This window comes from Felis catus, chromosome D4 (genome assembly GCF_018350175.1).
Source record: "Felis catus isolate Fca126 chromosome D4, F.catus_Fca126_mat1.0, whole genome shotgun sequence".
Taxonomy (NCBI): Eukaryota; Metazoa; Chordata; class Mammalia; order Carnivora; family Felidae; genus Felis; species Felis catus.
In genome coordinates this window covers 24398213-24420996 of record NC_058380.1, presented here as the reverse complement: position 1 = coordinate 24420996, position 22784 = coordinate 24398213, and the positions used below count along the sequence as shown (strand labels likewise).

Below are 22784 nucleotides of genomic sequence, written 5' to 3'. Positions count from 1 at the left end.
GAATGAAAATGAAAATACAACATACCAAAACTTATAGCATGCTGTTAAAATAGTGCTGAGGGGGAAAATAATGGTTGTAAGTGCCCTTAGTAAAAAAGAAGATCTCAAATCAATAAGCATCCTCCATAAGAACCCATAAAAAGAAAGAGTAAACTCAACCTTAAAATTAACAGAGGTAAGGGAAAAATCAAGATTAGAATAGAAATAAATGTAATAGAGACTAGAAAGAAAAAACAATGAAGAAAATTAATGAAACCAAAAGTTGGTTCTTTCTAAAATGTCAACAAAATTGAAAAACTTTTAGACTGACCAAAATTTAAAAAAACAAAATTAAAATTACTAAAATCAGGAATACAATAGAGGATGTCACTATAGACCTTACAGAAATAAAAAGGAGTTTGAGGGAATACTATGAACAGTTGTATGCTAACAATTTAACTAGCATAGATGAAATGGACAAACTATCCAAACTAACTTTTAAAAAAATGGAAATTTTCAATAGATCTGTAATAAGTAAAAAGATTAAATTAGTAATAAAAGATTTTCCCACAGTAAAAAGTGCAGAACTTGAGAACTACACCGGTGAATTCCACCAAAGTTTTGTTTGTTTTATTTTAGAGAGAGTGAGCACAAGGAGGAGAGGGGCAGAAGGAGAGACACTCTTGAGCAGGCTCCATGCTCAGCACAGAGTCCAATGTGGGACTCGATCCCAGAACCCTGGGATCATGATCTGAGCCGAAATCAAGAGTTGGACACTCAACCAACTGAGCCACCCAGGTGCCTCTCCACCAAGGTTTTAAAGAAGAAAAGACACCAGTACTTCAGAAAAATCTTTCAAAAAACAGAAGAGTATAAAACACCTCCCAATTTATTCTGAAGTTAGTATTACCCTGATTTCAAAATAAAAGACACTGCAAGACAGGAAAAGAACAGACTAGTATATCTTATGCTAAAGATGAAATATCCTAAAAAAATATTACAAACTGAATCTAGCAACATATAGAAAGAATTATATACCATGACCAGTGGGATTTATCCTAAGAATGCAAAGTAGTTTAGTACATGAAAATCAATGAATATAATACATGATATCAGTATAATAAAGTTTAGAAATGGCATATTCATCTCAATAGAGGGCATTTGAAAAAAACACTTTCATAATCATAAATACTCAGCAAACTAGGAAATGAAAAGAATGCTTCTCAACTTGGTAAAGACTTATCCATGAAAAAATCCACAGCTAACATCATACTTCAGTATCAAAAACTGTATTATTTCAACCACTGTTTTCTTAGGGTTGCGCTACTGTTCAATGAATGTGTAAAAAAAAAAAAATATTTCCCCCAGACTAGAACAAGATAAGAGGTGTCTCTCACCACCTCTATTAAACACAGTACTGTAAGTTCTATCCAGGGCAGTTAGGCAAGAAAAGGAAAAGGCATCCAGATTGGGAAGGAAGTGATGTTATAATACAGAAAATCCTAGAATTCACAAAAACTCTATTAACCTAACAAACAAATTTAAAAAAAGTTATAGGATATAAGATCAATATGCAAAGTTAATCATATTTTTATACACTATTAATAAATAATCCAAAAATGAAATTTAAAAATATCAATTTACAGTATCATTAGAAAGAATAAAAGACAGCAATAAATTTAACAAAATAAGTATAAGTCTTACACACTGTAAACAATAAAACATCACGGGAAAAAATTAAAGAAGTCCTAAAAAAGTGAAAGGAAATCCTAGAAGATTTAGTACTGATACGATGGCAACACTTCCTAAATTGATTTCCAGATTCAAGACAATCCTTATCAAAATCCCAGCTGCTTCTTTCGCACAAACAGACAAGCTGATCCTAAAATTTCATATGGAAATGTAAGGGATCCAGAATAGCTAAAATAATCTTTAAAAAGAACAAAGTTGGAAGACACATAATTCCTGATTTCAAAACTAAATTCAAAGCTACATTAATCAAGACTGTGGTACTGGCATAAAGATAGTTAGATCCATGGAATAGAATTATGAATCCAGGAACAAAGTCTAATACGTTAGTGGACAGTTGATTTTTGACAAGAGTGCCAAGATAATTTAATGGGGAATGATAATCTTTGTAACAACTGAATATCTACATGCAAAATGATTTAGACCCATAGCCTTACACTACATACAAAATTAATTCAAAATATCAAAGGCCTAAGTCTAAGAGCTAAAACTAGAAAACTCTCAGAAGAAACATGGAAGTACATAATTGTGACCTTTGATTCGGCAATGATTTCTTAGATGACAGTAAAAGCATAGTAGTGACTACATGAACTGGATAGTAATAGATTAAAAATGTGTGCTTCAATGGACTCAACATCAAAAAAGTGAAAAGACAACGCAATGAATGGAGAAAAATAATTACAACCCATATGTGGTAAGAAGGTTATATTAATTATAAAGAGCGCTTATAACTCAATAACAAAAAGACAACCCAGTTTTTAAAATGGGCAAAGAATCACAATAGTCATTTCTCCAAAGAAGATATACAAATGGCAAGTATATGAAAAGATGCTTAACGTCATTAGACATTAAAGAAATGCAAATCAAAACCATAATGAGATACCACTTCACATCCATGAGAATGCTTATAATAAATACAGGCCAGGGGCACCTGGGTGGCTCAGTTGGTTCAGCATCCAACTTCGGCTCAGGTCATTATCTCACGGTCCGTGAGTTTGAGCCCCGCGTCAGGCTCCATGCTGACAGCTCAGAGCCTGGAGCCTGCTTCGGATTCTGTGTCTCCCTCTCTCTCTGACCCTCCCCTGTTCATGCTCTGTCTCTCTCTGTCTCAAAAATAAATAAATGTTAAAAAGAAAATACAGGCCATAACGGATGTTGGTGAAGATGCAGAGATGCAGAGAAATTGGAACCCCCTCACATATTGCTGATGGGAACATAAAATTGTACAGCTACCTTGGAATATTATTTGTTAGTTCTACCAAAAAAAAAAAAAAAGTTAAATAAGTTAATATATGAGCCAGAAATTCCTCCCTTGGGTATATATCCACAAGAACAGAAAACACATATTCACACAAAAAATGGCAGCACACAAATGTTCACAGCAGCATTTTTTAAAATAGTACAAGATGGAAACAAACCAAATATCCATCTACTTGTAAACTAGATAATCAAAATGTGATTTATCCACTCCATGAAAATGAATGAAGTACTGACACATGTCACAACATGAATTGACTCTGAAAACATTATGCCAAGTGCAAGACACTAGAAATAAAGGCTACATATTATAGAATTCCATTGATAGAAATGCCCAGAATAGGCAAATCTATAGAGACAGAAAGTAGCCTACTGGTTTATATGGGCTAGGAGCAGGGAGAAGGGGGAGTGACTGCTAACAGGTACAGTTTTTAGGTGATGAAAATGTTCTGGAATTATGTAGTGGTGATGGGGACAGTTGTACAACTGTGAATAGACTAAAAACCAATGAATCGTGCACTTTAAATTGGTGATTTAATGGTGTGTGAATTATATATATCTCAATAAAGCTGTTATAAACATTACATTTGTTTATAGTTCCCTATGTTATTTTTGTAACATTTTATAAGGGGTTCATGAATTGAGTGGCTCTGCAATAACCACATCTTTCCATTTCTATCTCCTTGTCAGCAAGTTTTCTCAGCACTTAATTCTATCAAAATGAGAAAGAGGTTGATACTGAATCCAGCTGTATTTTAGCAACAGTACTATTCTCCCTGGATACAAAATAAAGAATAATCCCATTTGTATGTAACATTAAGGGATGAATTTCTAATAAAATTTTATATTTTATTTTTATTAGGTAAACTATTAAGTAGTTACTTTTAATATTTAATATATCCCTGATGAACATGGATATAAATATTCTCAATAAAATACTAGCAAACCAAATACGACAATACATTTAAAAAAATCATTCACCACGATCAAGTGGGCTTTATTCCTGGGTTGGAAACATGGTTCAATATTTGCAAATCACCACACCATATTAATACAGATAAGAAGCATATGATCCTTTCAATAGATGTAGAAAAGGCATTTGGCAAAGTACAACATCCATTCATGATAAAAAACAGTCAACAATGTAGGTTTAGAGAGAGCAGAACTTAACATCATAAAGGCCATCTATGAAAAACCCACAGCTAATATCATCCTCAATGGGGAAAAACTGAAAGGTTTTCCCTCTATGGTCAGGAACAAGACAGGGATGTCCACTCTCACCACTGTTATTTAACATAGTACTGGAAGTCCTGGCCTCAGCAATCAGACAATGAAAAGAAATAAAAGTCATCCAAATCAACAAGAAAGAAGTCAAACTGTCACTATTTGAAGGTGACCTGACACTCTATATAGAAAACCCAAAATACTCTACCAAAAAAATGCTAGAACTGACCAATGAATTCAGCAAAGTCATAGGAAACAAAAATCAACGTATAGCAATTGGTTGTATTTCTATACACCAATAATGAAGTAGCAGAAAGAGAAATCAAGGAATCAGGCCTATTTACAACTGCACCAAAAACCATAAGATACCTAGGAATAAACCTAACCAAAGAAGTGAAAGAACTGTACTCTGAAAACTATAAAAGACTGATGAGGGGCGCCTGGGTGGCTCAGTCAGTTGGGCGGCCGACTTCGGCTCAGGTCACGATCTCGCAGTCCGTGAGTTCGAGCCCCGCATCGGGCTCTGGGCTGATGGCTCAGAGCCTGGAGCCTGCTTCCAATTCTGTGTCTCCATCTCTCTCTGCCCCTCCCCCATTCATGCTCTGTCTCTCTCTGTCTCAAAAATAAATTTAAAAAAAACGTTAAAAAAAAAATAAAATAAAAGACTGATGAAAGAATTCAATACCACAAAAAGAAATGGAAAAACATTTCATGCTCATGGACTGGAAGAACAAATATTGTTAAAATGTCTATACCACCCAAAGCAATCTACACATTCAACACAATCTCTATCAAAATACCAACAGCATTTTTCATAGAGCTAGAACAGTCCTAAAAGTTGTATAGAACCACAAAAGAACCTGAATAGACAAAGCAACATTGAAAACAAAAGGCAAAGCTGGAGGCACCATAATTCTGGACTTCAAGTTACATACAAAGCTGTAGTGATCAAAACAGCATGGTACTGGCACAAAAATAGACACCTAGATCAATAGAACAGAACAGAAAACCTACAAATGGACCCATAACTATATAGTCAACTAATCTTCAACAAAGCAGGGAAGAATATCCAATGGGAAAAAGATGTTCTCTTCAACAAATGGCACTGGGAAAAGTGGACAGCAACATGCAAAAGAATGAAACCGGACCACTTTCTTATACCATACACAAAAGAAAATTCAAAATGGATTAAAGAGCTAGATGTGAGACAGAAAACCATCAAAATCCTAGAGCAGAACACAGGCAGTAACCTCTTTGACATCAGCCATAGCAACTTCTTACTAAATATGTCTCCTGAGGCAAGGGAAACAAAAGCAAAAATAAACTAGTGGGACTTCATCAAAACAAAAAGCTTCTGCACAGCAAAGAAAATAATCAACAAAACTAAAAGGCAACCTATGGAATGGAAGAAGACATTTGCAAATGATATTATCTGATAAAGGGTTAGTATGCAAAATATATAAAGAATTTATAAAGCTAAACATCCCCAAAATTAATAATCCAATTTAAAAATGAGAAGAAAGGATAGACATTTTTCCAAAGAAGATACACAGATGGCCAACAGACACATGAAAAGATGCTCAACAGGGAAATGCAAACCAAAACTCCAATGAGATATCACTTCACACCTGTCAGAATGGCTAAAATTAACAACACAACAAACAACATGTGTTGGTGAAGATGTGAAGAAAGGGAAACCCTCTTACCTGTTGGGAATTCAAACTGATGCACTCACTCTGGAAAACAGTATGGAGGTTCCTCAGAAAGTTAAAAACAGAACTACCCTATGATCCAGCAATTGCACTACTGGGTATTTACCCAAAGAATACAAAAGTACTAATTGAAAGGGATACATGCATCCTGATGTTTATAGCGGCATTATCTACTATATAGCCCAACTACGGAAGCAGCCCAAGTGCCCAATGACTGATAAATGGACAAAGATGTGGTGTGTGTGTGTGTGTGTGTGTGTGTGTGTGTGTGTGTGTATACAATGGAATACTACTCTGCCATAAAAAATGAAATCTTGCCATTGGCAAAAAAATGGATGGAGCTAGAAAGTATTATACTAAGTGAAATAAGTCATAGAAAGACAAATACCATATGATTTCATTCATATGTGGAATTTAAGAAAAAAACAAATGAGCAAAGAGGTAAAGAGAGGGAGGCAAACCAAGCAACTGTAGAGAATAGACTGATGGTTACAAGAGGGGAGGGGGTGAGGGACGGGTGAAATAGGTGATGGGGATTAAGGACAGCATTTGTGTGATGAGCACTGGGTGATGGATGGAAGTGCTGAATCACTACGTTGCATACCCGCAACTAATATTATACTGTATGTTAACTAGAATATAAATTAAAACCCCAAAATATTAACATTAAGTAAAACACATAGTGCATTTTTAATAAAGTAACTGTAATGCTGATGGTGGTGATTTGGTGCTTTTATAATAATGACAAAAGACCAGAGTATACAAATAGTTGCCAGAAGGCGTTAATAAAAGTATCTGGTGTACCTGGAGAAGAAATCAACGTAGTAGGGTGATGAAGAGCTTGGGTTATGAGACAAATAACCTGGGCCCTAATCCCAGCTCTGCTGTGCTTAGGGGTGACCTTGGGCAGGTGGTTTCATCTTTCTCTCTTGATTTCCTCACTTTTAAAGTGACGTGACATACAAAACTTATTTCAGAGTTGTGAGATTTAAGCGAGTTTGTATTTGTAAATCCTTTGAAAGCGTACTGGACACACAGTACCTGCTTTAGGAGTGTTAGGAGTTGGGATGGATAGTCCCCTACCTCCGGGGTGTCACAGATTCATGGTAATCCTGTCAGTTATCCAGGACATTCTGTTCCCCCAAAGCAAGAGCATCTTTGAAACAAAAATAACAAAATTGGATTTGGGAATTTCAGAAGGAGATATAACAAGAATCAGAACTTGCTCTTTTAAAAAGTAAACTTCTGTTTTCCTTCTATCTTTATCTAAAAGCCAAACACTCTGAGAGCTGTAAAGTGCATCGGTATCCAAAATAGTTTTAATTCTGCTCCAAGTTAAAGTGCTAAGAATGTGTCCACAGCCACGTGGTCTAAAAGCACAGTATTCTCACAATTTTGTTATGGAACAGGTAAAGAACAAGGGAAACTATCCTAGATGATGGATTCCTGTGGAATATTAACGTAGAAGATACAGAAAAAATAATACATCAAAATTCCTTTGAGGAAGAAAACTGCATTCAAGAACTGCTTGGGTAAGTTGTTGCATGGTGGGGAGTATAATCTAAAATGTAAGGTCAAGTTACAAATGCAAGTGTAAACTGTCCCCTGAGGAAGAGGCTGTCCTGCTAGAGCTCTTAGTTTCTGTTCACCCGAAGTTTGGGGTAGAAACCGGGTCAGATCCCAACTACCCTGCACAGTAAAGGGGAAGGTAACGGAGCTGGGGGTGAGGTAGAGAAATTCAAGGAAGGTAGAGAGAGAAGTCAGAGGGGCTTGCAGTACTCTCTACGAACCAGAAAGAAAAGTGAAAAATATGAGAAGCAAAATACATTTAAAAAAAAAAAAGAAAAAAATGCAAGAAAGGAAGCAAAAACTAAATTCTAAGTAACAGAATGGCCAAATAGAAAATCTGCAGAAAAGAAATGTTGCTATAAATTTATAATTTTTCTCTCTGGGTCATAGGATTTCTAGCTCCTGCTAGTCTGTGCTATAGAATGCTTATTAAAAGTGCACACATGCAAACGTGCGTTCTTTCAGAGGGATGAAAACAGAAGCTGAATTCTTTATTCACGTGGTCAAGGATATGTGTTGGAGATAGAAGGGTGTTCAAACAGATGTCAGGGGACCAAGGATGAAGGGATTGGTACAGCTGGATTAATTCCTACAATATTGATAACTTTCTTGTTTGTTGTACTTTATTTTTTTTTAATCTTTCCTTTTTCTACATTCTGCAGTTTTAAGTGAAAACTTTTTTTAATTCCATAGTGCCATTTTTCTCCTCTTAGCATAGCAATTGTACTTCTTTAAAAAATTTTTTTTAGTTTCCATCGAGTTTGTTACCATGCAAGCTCCGCACTGTCAGCACATTTATAACTAATCTTAGTCAAATTTCAAAAAATATACATGAAGTACCTTGTACTGGGTTGTTGTTCTGGGTTGTTGGTTGTTTTCCCTTTTTTTTTTTTTCTCTTTGCATTTCAGTTTGGAAAGGTTCTATTGACCTATCTTTGAGCTCAGTGATTCTTTCCCTGGATGTGTCTAGTCTATTGATGAGTCCAAAGGCATTCTTTGTTACAGTGCTTTTCATTTTTAGAATTTTTTTTAATAAAGTTTATTTTTTGAGAGACAGGGAGAGAGAGCAGGGGAGAGGCAGAGAGAGAGAGAAAAAGGAAAAGAATAGAGAATAAGAAAATAAGGAATACAGAATAGAAAATCCCAAACAGGATTTTGAGCCCCAACATGAGGCTCAAACTCATGAGCCATGAGATCATGACCAGAGTCAAAATCAAAGAGTCAGATGCTTAACCAACTGAGCCACACAGGTGCCCCTCTAGCATTTCTTTTAAATCTTCCTTAACGCTTCCATCTTTCTGCTTACATTATCCGTCTGTTCTTATATATTGTTTGCTTTTTCTATTAGAGCCCTTAACCTATCATAGTTAAATTCCCCATCCAATTATTCTAACACGTGTCATACCTTAGTCTGATGCTAATGCCTGCTTTTAGACTATGCTTTAGACTCTCCAGACTATGTTTTTAAAAAAAAATGTTTATTATTTTTGAGAGAGAGAGAGAGAGCCTGCACACAAGCATGGGAGAGGCAGAGAGAGTAGGAGGCAGAGGATCTGAAGCACGCTTGAACTCACAAAACTTGAGATCATGACCTGGGCCGAAGTCAGATGCTTAACGGACTGAGCCACTCAGGTGCTCCCAGACTATGTTTTTTATTGCGTTTTTATCATGCTTTAATTTTTTTTTTGTGTAAAGCCGGATGTATCAGATAACAAGAACGGTTTTGCAGGTGGATCTTTAGTATGAGTTTTGATGCTAATCTGCCTAACAGTTGGGCTGTGTTTGATGTTTGCTGTAGCTGTAGGTGCTGAAGATTCAACTTCGTCCAGCATCCTTGTTTTCACCTCCACTGTTTATGGTGGGCTTTGTTAAGTCCCTCTCTTCAAAGAGATATTGCATTTCTCTTACTGCTGTAATTCACTATTATTATACGGGGTCCTGTTTGTGTGGTGGTAAGGTGCAGGGGAGGAGAAGCATTTTATAATATTAGGTTAAATTTCAGTCTTTTTGTGGGCCTCTGTCTCTGGGCTGGTGACATTCCTCAGCTCTTTTCTTAGGCTGAGGTGGGAGGACCGCTTTTCACCACCTGGTAAAGTATTTCTTTCCCACTAGGACAAGCCTTTGCTCTAAAGAATGCTTCTGATGTATTTCACAGTGGTTCCTCTCTCCCTCCCATCCCTAGAGACCTTTCTAGGTTCCTCATGAGAAGGGCCTGATGGCATTCCCTGAGATAAAACCCATAAAAGCACAAGAGCTTCCCTGAGACTTGCTCACTCTCATTTTGTCCACACTGAGCCTCTGGCGATTTGCCAAAATTACAATTCCTACCAGCTTCTTTTGTCCCAGGCACACAGATCTCAGATAGGACTCTAGATTCACCGCTCTCTGCATATTCCAGGGTGGTGCTTGGTCCCGTGACCTCAGTTCCCTGATGGGTCCTCTTTCAAAAGTTCCACTTTCTGGTCTTAATCTTGGAAAAGCCACATTATGCACAATTTCTTGGACAGATGTGTATATATATTTCATTTGTTTATAATCAGAAATGAAATAAACAGCTCATAAAAAAAAGAGGAGGGGAAGGGGGAAGAGGAGGAGAAAGAGAAAAGGAAAGAAATAGCAACATGTAAAAGTTCCAATTCCTCAATATCCCAGACAACAACTAGAATGGTCAGTCCTTCCAATTTTTGTCATTCTAACAGTGGGCAGTGGTATCTCACGGTGCTTTCATTTTTCATAACAATTAATGATGTTGAGGATATTACGTGTTTGTCTGCCATGCACATATGTTTCTGGTGAAGTGTGCATTCAAGTTTTTCACCCAGTTTTTTACTAAGTTGTTTGTTTTCTTACTCTTGAGTTTTGAGAGTTCTTCATATAGTCTAGGTAGATTTATTACATACACTTTGCAAATACTTTCTCCCTGTCTGTGGCTTGCCTTTTTGTTCTCTTAACAGTACCTTTTGAAGAGTAGAAGTTTTAAATTTTGATGAAGTACACTTTATTGTTTTTCTTTTATGCGTCATACTTCTGGTGTGATAGCAAAGAGGTCTTCACCTAACTAAAGAACAGAAAGATTTGCTATGTTCTTTTCTAGATATTTTACAATTTTGGGTTTTACATTTTTCCTGTCTTCCTCTTTTCTCTTCTTGGGTTCTCCAGTTGCAAATAGAGTAGGTTCACTCATGCTCTTTTTACTTTTAGTAGATTCTTTTATTCTGTGCTTCATTTTGGAGAGTTTCTATTGTTAGGTCTTCAAATTCACTAATTTTTACTTCTTTGATGTATGATGTGCTGTTAGTCCTATCAAGAGTGTGTGTGTGTGTGTGTGTGTGTGTGTGTATTTTAAGTCTCACACCATGTAGTTTTCATCTCTAGAAAAAGAGTTAATTTATCTTTCATGTCTCTACTTAAACTTTTTAAAAAATGTTTATTTTTGAGAGAGCAAGTGAGTAAGCAAGCTGGAGAGGGGCAGAGAGAGAGGGAGGCAGAGAATATCATGCAAGCTCCGCACTGTCAGAACAGGGCCCGACGCGGGGCTTGAACCCAAGAACCATGAGATCATGACCGGAGCCAAAAATCAAGAGTTGGACACTTAAGCAAGCCACCCAGATGCCCCTACTTAACCTTTTGAATGTATAGGACACATACACCTTAGCTTTTAATTACAACATCTTTGCCAGTTCTGGGTTTATTTTGTTATGTGTCATATTTTCCTGCTTCTTTGTATATACGGTAACTTTTTTAAAGGTAATCTTTAATCGGATGCCAAACATTGTGAATTTTACTTCGTTGAGTGCTGGAGACTTTTGTATTCCTATGAATATTCTTTTGCTTGTTCTGAGATACATCTAGTATTCTTAGAAACAGTGTGAGCCTTTGGGTCTTGCTTTTAAGATTTGTTAGAAAAAAGGGGAGCAGAATTTACTGTAGGGCTCATAATTCCCTGCTTCTGAGGCAAGAATATTCTATGTATTCTAATGAAAGCCCTATGAATTATGAGCTTTTCAGCATTGTTGAGGGCAACAGGCACTATTCCCTACTCTCTGTAAGTGCAAGACACTATTTCTTCTAATCACTTTGGTAAATCTTTCTTGGTTATCAAGTAGCTTCCTCATGTACATGTGTTGATCATTACTCTGCTGAAAACTTGAGAAGGACCTTCTACAGATCTCCAGATTTCTCCTTCTGTAAAATTCTGTCCTTTCTGGTATTCGGTTTTGTATTATAAACCAAAGAAGCTGAAACACACAAATTAGTCAAATATCGTGTCTAAGCAGGAAGTGATAGTGTTGATATTTGGAGCCAGATCATCCTCAGCGCATGGCAGACCCAGACCCAGCACCAGGACAGCCAGCAAGGAGAACAACAGGTTTCTTTTTTATGATCATCAAAGTAATTAATGGTGGAAAGTGGGAGTAGAGAACAACCAGCCATCAAATAGCAGAAGAAAGCCTGTAGTGTCAGCTTCTGATAGTAGGCAGGAGATCATCTTTCTTCAAAAGATATGTGCTCAGGAAAAGCTGGGATATTCCTTTTGCTATCAGCTGAAATGCAAATAAAGGGAAACCTTAGTCAAGCAAAGAGGCAGATATCAAAGGAATCCCAGTCATGCTAATATGGAAAGGAATGTCTAAGAAGAGTATAGCACGCATGCCTTCCTCTGGTCTTTGGAGATGGCACTATTTATGGAATTCTCCCCAGAATAACACAGGCTCTTTCCTTCAAGCCAGAATTAGGTTGTCTGCAAAAATATTTAAGCCACGGTTAGAAATCTACTCTTGTGGGGGGAGCAGGGGCAGCCCATGAGGAATCCAGCAAAGGGAGCAGTTTGCACCCAATTTAAATTTGATCTGGATGTTACAGGCCAAACTTCTGGAAACTTAATCCTCTGGTAGGACCTGTGGACTGGAGCCCAGAGATCTAATAGCCATGCTGTTTAAAGAAGCCCAAAATGAATGTGGTTGAAAAGAAGACTGACATTTAATGTTGTTGGGCCAAAGCAATGGACTATGCCAAATGGCCTCCAGGATGGCCAACAGCTGGCCAGAGAGAGCACCACATGGAAGGCTGCGTATCAGAAGAATTGGATATTTGGAGCCAATTAGGAGGTATATAAGAATAGAAGGGAGACAAGTCATAAAGTCAGGGAAAGTGGGATATCCCCAAATGAGAGCCCAGTGCTGCCATGGGGAAGGGTGGGGGTGGGCAGATAACAAACGAGAAAGCCTAGGATAAAGGCAGATGGGTATATTTTTATTGTTGAGAAACCATAAAGTAGAACACTCTGAAAGAACCTCTGCTCAGGATTCCAACTCTGAAAAAATAAAAATCTCAAGTTAATATTGGATTTTCCTGTGTCATAGGGTTATTTTGATTTTTGAGTAAAAATATGGGTAATTTCAATTTTGTTCTTTATTACTTTCTTTTTCAAGCTTACTGTCATGGGGTGAGATTCTTTTCCTAATCAACAATTTTAATTGGACATTTAAAGACATTTTACAATGTCTTTTGTAATAAAAGACCCAAAAAAAGTGAACTTTAGAGAACAAGTGATAGAAATACCTGGACTTTTCTTTTTATAAAGATAGAAAACAGGGAAGCAAAGAATATTCTGCTTTGGGAAGACTTAGCACAGCCCAAAGAAACTACCCCAAGGAAGAGAAAGGAAGTTTCAGGGCTAGCTAGTCCCTCTTCAAAGTGCATATAGGGAGAAATACTTAAACCGTGGCAACAGCTACACTTCCTATGATTTTCTAGTAATTTATCCAACTCATAGGAACCAATTCACACAATCAAGATACAGAAGCTAAGTTTGACTATATAGTTTTCAATCTCCCGAATTTCCCTCCTTCTCTATAGCTCCTTATACGCTACTTCCTTTTGTCAAGAATATCTTTTACCAGGCTCCTTGTTGAAGGCAAAGAGACCTTTATGCAGTGTCTCTTCTAGAATCCACTGTTGTCTATATATCTGGGACCAGCATTAGCCTTCCAAGAACAATTCTGGTCATGCTCTCAGCAGCATGGTGGTCACTGGAATAGAGGCCACTGGAATGTCCTTGCCCTATGTTGTTGCCCTCACTTGGGCCTTCCTCCCCTCCTTCAGATGGCTCTGCTATCCTGACTCTACCTGTTCTCTGCTCCTCAGTTCTAGGGCCAGAAGCAACTTATGGTCTGTAGCTGTGGCTCAGGGGATGAATTTAAAAAATGGATGGCTCAAAGAGTACTCTGAAACTCTCCCCCGACACATACACTCCACCCACACACCTGCCCCTCAGTCTGTAACTGGAAGGCCTAACCAGCTATTGCAGCTTCCCACACACCACCCATCTCCTTCCTGTCCCTGCTGTAGCTCCATCCTGCTCTTCACTCCATATCCCTCTACCAAATCCAACCCAGAAAATTCTGGGTCTCTATTTTTTTCTCAGAAATTTGAGTTTTGTTCACCCCTATGTGTACCAAGATGCTTCATTAGTATCTAAATAGAATCAAAGTGGATAAAAAAAAAAAAGGAAAGGGAAAGGAAAAAAAAAACCCTTTATTTCTGTTGGTTTCCAAAAGTAGCACTCTGAGAAAACCCCCAAATGTGGTATCTTTTTTGGAAAGTGGTAGGAAGAGTAAAGCTATGAAGATCTGGTTGTTCTGACTCCCTGTGAACCAAGGATGTGATAATGTGGGCAGGAACAACTAGTGGTGGGTTGTTTCCAGGTTGACAGGGGCTTGGGGCTACCAAAGAAAATCAAGGTGTTGACACACTCAAGGAAGAGACCTCACCAAAAGGTCCTTGTTTCCCTCACCTTCTCCTGAACCTTCACCCAAACCCTCAGATTTCTGCCTGTTTCTCATGCTCTCCGTAGCCTCCATTCTAAAACACAGGACAGCCACCATTAAATTATTTGACAAACATTTATTAGTCTGACTATGTTCAAGGCATTCTACCAAGCTTTGGGGACATAGAGAAGACTAGTGTCTCCCCTCAAAAGCCCACAGTCTGCTTGAGAACACAGATAAGGAAAGTAGTAAGGACACTACCCTGTAGTGTTATGAAAGAAAAAGGCATCAAGTAGCTTATACTTCTCCTGACCCCATATCACTGGGGGAACATGCCCACATCTCACATATACAGGGGTGAGACCATCAGAGAAGCCATCATCAAAAAGCTTATATCCTGTTTCCCACCTATACCATTTCAATCCTGCTTACTGACTGGTTCGCACTTACTTACAAATCTGGCTCCAGCCCTCTTCTGTGAGTGTGTGTGGGTTTGTTTGTTTGTTTGTTTGGGCTCCTGATTCCCCCTCAAGGACTTCAGCCCTGGCTCTACCTTTGGTCTGACTGCTTCAGGTTACCTGTGGTCACCTGAGCAGCTACTTGAGAATCCATTCATTGTTTTCTATCCACAACTCTACACACCATCTGAGTTGGCCCTCACCCTAGGAGGGCTAATTTGGACAGACTGGAGCTAAAGGAGACCTTGGTTCTGCTTCCATTGAGACAGGTGAGCTCCTTGCCTTCAAAGTGGTAATTCAGGGGCGCCTGGGTGGCGCAGTCGGTTAAGCGTCCGACTTCAGCCAGGTCACGATCTCGCGGTCCGTGAGTTCGAGCCCCGCATCAGGCTCTGGGCTGATGGCTCGGAGCCTGGAGCCTGTTTCTGATTCTGTGTCTCCCTCTCTCTCTGCCCCTCCCCCGTTCATGCTCTGTCTCTCTCTGTCCCAAAAATAAATAAATGTTGAAAAAAAAATTTAAAAAACAAAAAAAAAAACAAAAAAAACCAAAGTGGTAATTCAGATTATGATTTCCTGAAAATGCAACATTGTCAAGTTTTCTAATTATCAATATACACCAACAGCTTCAGGAAAATACTGTTCCTCTCAAGTCTTCCCTATTTGGCAGTCGATCCTTCTAGTTGTTCAGACTCTGTTCAGAGTCTACCTCTTATAGGCCATATTCAAATTCATCAGCAAAACCTGCTATCTTCAAATATGTCTAGAGTCCAATCACTACTAACCATCTGCACTGTGGCCACACTAACCCAAACCACTACATAATCTGAGTTGTTGCAATAACCTAACTGGTCTTCCCACTTCCACTTTTGCTCAATTGCTGTCCATTCTCCAAAGAAAAACTAAAAAGAAACTTCTAAATGGTCAGATGAAAATGGTGGAATAGTGACCTCTTAAAATTATTTCCTCCATAAAACCAACAAAAAAAATGTGGCAAAAGTGGTCAGAATCAACTGTCAGAACTCTGGAAAGGAGCTAAAGACTTACAGCAATTTGGGGAGCATTCACTCAATAGAAACAGTTGAATCTAGGTGAGAATAAGAAGCTCTGTGGCATTTTCACTTCCCCTCATCCCATCCTTCTTTCTCCGTCTCTATGGTAGCCTTGAAACAGCTTTAAATTATGATGAAAACCAGCCACCTAGAAACACATGGATAGAGTTTCTTCCAAGCCTTATTCTCAAAGAACTGTCATTATGTGACCTATCTAATGGTTCTCTGGAAGACTCCACTTGAAATGCTGTTTTGATTGGAACTGACTCTAAGTTTTCCCTAAGTGAGAACAGCTGCTTCTCCAGGGACATTTGTCTAACACATTTAGACTCAACTGTTTAATTTCAAGTTTGCCCAAAGCAGTGGATAACTGCTGTGGCAAGAAATAGACTTATTAAAAAGCTTAAAATGAAAATCTGGGGAATGAGATGCCCCAAGGGCCTTCAAAAAAGCTCTAACAAATTGCTAGTAATCTAGAAAGCCACAAGCAAACACAGGGCTGTGCCCATGTCCTAGAAAGACCCGAGAAGGCCCTAACCTCTTGCCTTAGGCTCTTGGAAAGCAAGAAGCAAACACTCATGCAGAGTTTTCAACTGCCTGGCTAAATGTTCACTACATGCCTCAATGCACACACATATACACACGTGCACACATGCCACCCCCACTGGCAAAAATTGGGGAACTTTGGTTACCCAAAAGTTACAGAAATCTCTGCCCAAACATTTGCTGAGCACTAACATAAGGAAGCAAAGATTTCAGTAGTTACACGTGATAAAGAATACAAACAACATAATTAGTTCAGAAAAGTCACTAAATAAACAAAAAGCAACAAAAATAAGCCCCAAGGGAGGAGAAACTGAATTCCAGAGATTCCACAATATATTATTTGAAATGTAAAGTTTTCAACAAAACATCATAAGCACAAAGAAAGAAATACAGCCCATAAACAAGGGGGAAAAGGAATAAATAAAAGCTGGCTGCAAGGGAAGCCAGATATTAGACCTGCTAGATACAGACTTTAAATCAACGATTTTAAGTGTGTAAATCAGGTCTAAAAAAATAGGAGTATAGGAATGCTGTCTCATCAAACAAATAATACAAGTTATAAATTATAAAAAATAGAGAATTTGGATTCAAAAAGTACAATAATAGAAATGAAAAATTCACTAGAAGGACTCAACAACAGATCTAAACTAGCAGCAAGAAACAGAAAACTTGAAGATAGGTTGATTGAGATTATCCAGTCTGAAGAAGAGAAGAAAGAATGAAGAATCATGAACACAGTGGAAGAGATCTATAAGACACCATCAAGTGTATCAACATAAACATAATGGGAGTCCCAGAAGGAAAGGAGAGAAAAAAAGGCAGAAAGAATACTTAAGGAAATGACTGAAAACATCCTAAATTTGATGAGAAACATCAATCATCCAAAAATTTCCACCAAATCCAAGTAGGGTAAACTCAAATGAATATTTAGATACATCATAATCAAAAACATGAAAGATAAAGACAGAAAGATAATCTTAAAGGCAACAAGAGGAAGTGACTCATCATGTTCAGGGATACTTAAAAAGATTAATAGCTGATTTCCATTAGAAAACATGAAAGCCAGAATGCAGTGGGATGACATATTCAGAGTACTGAAATAAAAAGTCTATCAACCAAGAATTCTATATTCATCAAAACAACTATCAAAAATAAAGAAATTAAGTCATTCCCAAAGAGAATCTGCTACCAACAAAACAGCCCTGAAAAAAATATTAAAAGGAGTCCCTAATATTGAAATGAAAATACACCATGTGGTTACTCCAATGTACCTAAGGAAACTAATAATCATAAATAGGTAAATATTAAATATAAATATACTGTTTATTCATATCTTTCTATTAATGTGAACCAGATGGTTATAAACTGAGATGTTAATTGTAACACCCTCAGCACCCACTAAGAAAATAATCCAAAAGACATATAGGAAGAGAAATTACAAGAAAACTAAAATGGTACACTAGAAACTATATAGGACAAAATATGGCAATAAAGGAGGAAGAGAACAACGAAAGCTATAGAAGACAGAAAAGAAACAAGAAAGTAGCAGACAGGAGTGTTATTAGTAATTATATTAAGTGTAAGAGGACTAAGACACTTTACTTAAAAAGTAGATGGAGGCAGGAACAAGATGGCAGAGTAGGAAGATCCTGGGCTCACCTCCTCCCACAGATATACAAAATCTACAACTACATATACAAGAACTATCTCTGAGAGTGAACTCAAGGGTAGCAGAAAAGATCACACACAACTAAGGATATAAAGAGAAAGCCACATCAAAACAGACAGGAGGGGTGGAAATGTGGTATACTCAAAACTCACACCCTTGGGAGCAGCGACACACACACAAGGGAGGGATATCATAACTGTAGAGACCCTCCCTGATGAATAAGGGTACCAAGCTCCATGTGTTGGGCTCCATAAGCTAAGGGGCCTTGCACTGGCAAGATGAGCTCCATAACATCTGGCTTTGAAAACCAAAGGGGATTTGGTATAAGACAGTCAGAAAGCAGTAGGAAACTGAGACTCCATTCTTAAAATGTGTATGCATTATCTCATTTGCTCTGAGTCTTGGTGCAAAGGCAGCAGTTTGACAAGCCCCTAGGTTACATGTGAAGGAGATCCACTGACTAATTTTAGGGCATGTGCTATAGGGGTAGGAATCTGTTGGAATGGTCTCCTGGGGTAGAGGCAGTAGTGGGCACCATTTTTTCCTCACTATTTTCCCCCTTCTCTTCCCTTTCCTGGCCCACCTAGGTGGCACAGCACTGGTGAGCAACATTCCTGATATTCTCCATCTACCATGCTACTACTTCTCACCCTGCCCCAGCATTCCCCTGTGGACTCACCTCACCCATCCTGTCTACCCAGCTGGAGTCCCTCACAAGTGGCTTCCAGCAATGCCACACCTGGTGGATGTCCTCAGTGAGTACCCTCAACCAACACCAGAGACCTTCCCAAGTGGCTCCCTGCTTGGCCACTCTTGGAAAGTGCCCATGGCTAGGGTGGGAGTCTCTTCCAATTGCCCCCACCAAGGGGGCCACCCTGGCACACTAGACCACCTACAACAGTTGTAGCTAGACCTTGCAGCAAGCTGCGCCTAAGGCTTGCCCTACCCACCAGCATACCCAAGCTGTCACAACTAGCTGGACAAACTAGGGGACAAGAACTGGCATGCCCTTTGCAATTGTAGCCAAACCTGGCACACAGCCACACAAGGAGGCAGTCCTGCACAGCAGCAACTCCACACCAATCGTGACACTGCCCATACAGTTCACACAGGCATCATCCCTGCAGCACCTGGCTCTAGGGACAAGGGGGTTTGGGGTACTAGGCCCCACAGGACACCTGCATAAAACCACTCCTTCAAGACAGGGAGACCTAACTAATCTATCCAGTACCTAGAAAAAGAGATGTATGAAAAATAAGGAGACAGAAGAATATGCTCCAAACTAAAGAACAAGACAAACCTCAAGGAAAAAAATGAAGTGAAACAGATAAGAAATCTACCAATAAGAAGTTCAAGGTAATGGTCATAAAAATGCTCATTTGGGAGAAAAATGGATGAAACAATGAGAATTTCAACAAAGATACAGAAATCATGAAAGAGAATCATTAGAGCTGAAGAATACAATAACTGAAATAAAAAATACACTAGAGGGAATGAATAGTAGTTTGGTGATGCAGAGGACAGATCAGCAATCTGGAAGACAGGGCAGTGGAAATCAGTGAATCAGAATAACAAAAAGAATAAAGAATTAACAAATGAGGATAGTTTAAAGACCTCTGGGACAACATAAGTGAACTAACATTCACATTGTAGGGGTTCCAGAAGGAAAAGAGAGAAAGGAACAAAAAACCTATTTGAAGGAATAATGGCTGAAATCTTCCCTAAATCGGCAAAGGAAACAGACATCCAACTCCAGGAATAACACAAGGAGTCCCAAATAAGATGAACCAAGAGACCCATACCAAGACACATTATAAACAAAGTGTCAATAGTCAGAGAGGGAAAAGAATAGCAAGAGGAAAACAACTAGCTCCATACAAGAAAATATCCACAAGACTACCAGCTGATTTTTCAGCAGAATCTTTACAGGCCAGAAGGGAATGGCACAATACATTCAAAGTACTAAAAGGAAAAAAACTTACAACCAAGGATGCTCTACTGGCAAGGTTATCACTCAGAACTCAAGGAGAGAGGAGGAGTTTCCCTGACAGGCAAAAGCTAAAGAAGTTCATCAACACCAGACCAGCCTTACAAGAAATGTTAAAAGAACTTCTTTAAATGGAAGAGAAAAGACCATTAGAAATAAGAAAATTGGAAAAAGCCTGGAAAAGGTAAACATATAGTAAAGGTAGCGGATAAACTACCTATATACTTATACCTTATACCACCTATATACCTTATACTATAGCTAGTATAAAGGTTAAAAAACAAAAGTGGTAAAAACCTTCTAGATCTACAATAATTAGTCAAGGGATACACAAAATAATAAATTATAAAATAGGACATCAAAAACTTAAAAAGGGGTGGCAGGGAGTAAAAAGGTAGTGCTTTTAGAACTTAGTGCTTCTACTTGAACTTAAGTAATCATCAACATAAAAGAGATCACTGTATACACAGGACATTGCATATGAACTTCATGGTACCACCAAACAAATACACGTAATAGATATACAAAAAATAAAGGTATATAAACATAACACTAAGGAGAGTCACCAAATTACAAGGGCAATAAGTATAGATCAATAATTATATTACATGTAAATGGACTAAATGCTCCAATCAAAAGACATTAGGTGTCTGAATGGATACAAAAACCCAACAACCCAAGACTCATATATATGCTTCCTACAAGAGACTCAATTCAGATCTAAACACATACACAGTGAAAGCAAAGGGGTGGAAAAGATAATCCATGCAAATGGAAATGAAAAGAAAGTTGTGGTAGTAATACTTACATCAAACAATAGAGACATCAAAACAAAGGCTGTACTGCCAGGATGTTCCCTGTGCAGAGTGCCCCAGAACACCCTGGACTGCACCTGCCTTGGGTCCAGCCACCGCATGAGGGTGCCCCCTTCTGCAGAACACCTCAAACCACTGCACTGGGCTCTGTATGCCTTGGCTCTAGCTGCCCTACAAGAGCATGTCCTGTGCAAACTTCCCTAGAACCCCCTGGTCCATGCCAGCCTCTGTTCTAGCTGACCTGCCAGGGTGCCCATGTGTGGAGTTTGTGGGAGCTCCCACTTCAGCCTCAGCCATCCTGCCAGGATAGCCTCTGCACAGAGAGCCCTAGGGCTGCCCAAGTTGAGCACAATAAAGCTTCAGTTATCCTGCCAGAGTACAGGGAGCCAGTATCACTCTCGCTCATGCCCACTTTTGCTTCAGCTGCCCTGCCAGGGTGCCCTCTGCACAGCAAGCCCTGGAACTGCCCATTTCAGCTCTGGCCAACCACCAAGATGGCTCCAGCATGAAGTGCCAAGGAAAAATCAGCCCACAACAGCCATAACTCCAGCTAGCCAGACAAAATCACCAGGCACACAGAGTGTACACAGGGGATGGCCATACATAGGACCATCCCTTCAAGTTTAAGAGAATTAGCTGTTCCACCTATTCACAGAAACACAGAAAGTCAAGAAAAATGAGGAGACAGAGGAATATTCTCCAAAGAATAAGACAAAAACTCATAAAAAGAACTAAATAAAACAGAGATAAACAACTTGCCTGATAAAAAGCTTAAAGTAACAGTCAAAGAGATGCTCACTGGCATGGTGGGAAGTGTGGATCAACTCAGTGAGAACTCAAAAAGAAAATAGAAAAAAAGAACCAAAGTTGAAGAATAACTGAAATGAAAAATACACCAGAGGGAATCATCAGTAGATTGGAAGATGCAGAAGAATGGATTAGTGATCTAGAAGATAGGGTAATGGATAATGGAAAGCTCTAAAGCTGAACAGCAAAAAGAAAAAACCATTTTTAAAAAATGAAGATAGGTTTAAGGAACTTTTTGGACAACATCAAGCAATCAATCACATTACAGTGTCCCAAAAGGAAAAATGAGAAAGGGGCAGAAAATGTATTTGAAGAAATAATAGTTGAAAACTTCCCTAACCTAGGGAAGGAAAGAGGCATCCAGGTTCAGAAAGCAGAGGTCCAAACAAAATCAACCTAATGAGGCCCACACCCTTACACATAATAATAATTAAAATGTCAAAGATTAAAGATGAAGACAGAATTTTAAAAGCAGCAAGAGGGAAGTGTCTATTTGCAAACAAGGAAAACCCCATAAAGCTATCAGTTGATTTTTTTGGCATAAACTTGGCAGGCCACAAGGAAGGGGTATGACATATTGAAAGTGTTGAAAGGAAAAAAATCTACAACCAAGAATACTCTATCCAATAAGTTTATCATTCAGGACGGAAAAAGAGATAAACAGTTCTCTAAACAAATGTTAAAGGGGCAAATCGCCACTAAACCGGCCTTACAAGAAATGTGAAAGGAACTTCTTTAGCTGGAAAAGAAATGGTTACAATGAGGATAAACCAATGAAAGAAAAATTTCATGAGTAAAGGGAAACATACAGTAAAGGTAGTAGATCAAATACTTACAAAGCTAGATAACGAAGGATAAAAGTCAAAAGTAGTAAAATCAATTCTATCTAAAAAATTAAAAGGACTCACAAAAAGATGTAAAATATGACAACATATTCATAAAATGGGGGGAGGCAGTAAAATATATATTTTTTAGAATGTGTTAAACTTAAGTGACCATCAACTTAATGTACACTACTATATATTTAGAATGTTATACATGAACCTCATGTAACCATAAACTAAAAACCTATAATACAGAAAAAATAAAAAGATAATCAGAACACCTAAAGAAAATCATCAATCGCAAGGAAAAAGAGCAAAATAAGAACAAACAATGACAAAAGCAACCAAATATAATTAACAAAATGACAAGAA

At 38.3% G+C, this 22784-nt stretch overlaps 1 long non-coding RNA gene across 1 annotated transcript in view; it reads right to left on the bottom strand.

Moving 5' to 3' along the window:
- Positions 1-9129: 9129 nt before the first annotated feature.
- Positions 9130-22784, bottom strand: part of LOC123381783 — a 37107-nt gene continuing 23452 nt past the window's right edge. The window contains exon 3 of the long non-coding RNA XR_006589217.1: positions 9130-12034. This is a non-coding gene — a long non-coding RNA (uncharacterized LOC123381783). The remainder of the gene's footprint in view (positions 12035-22784) is intronic.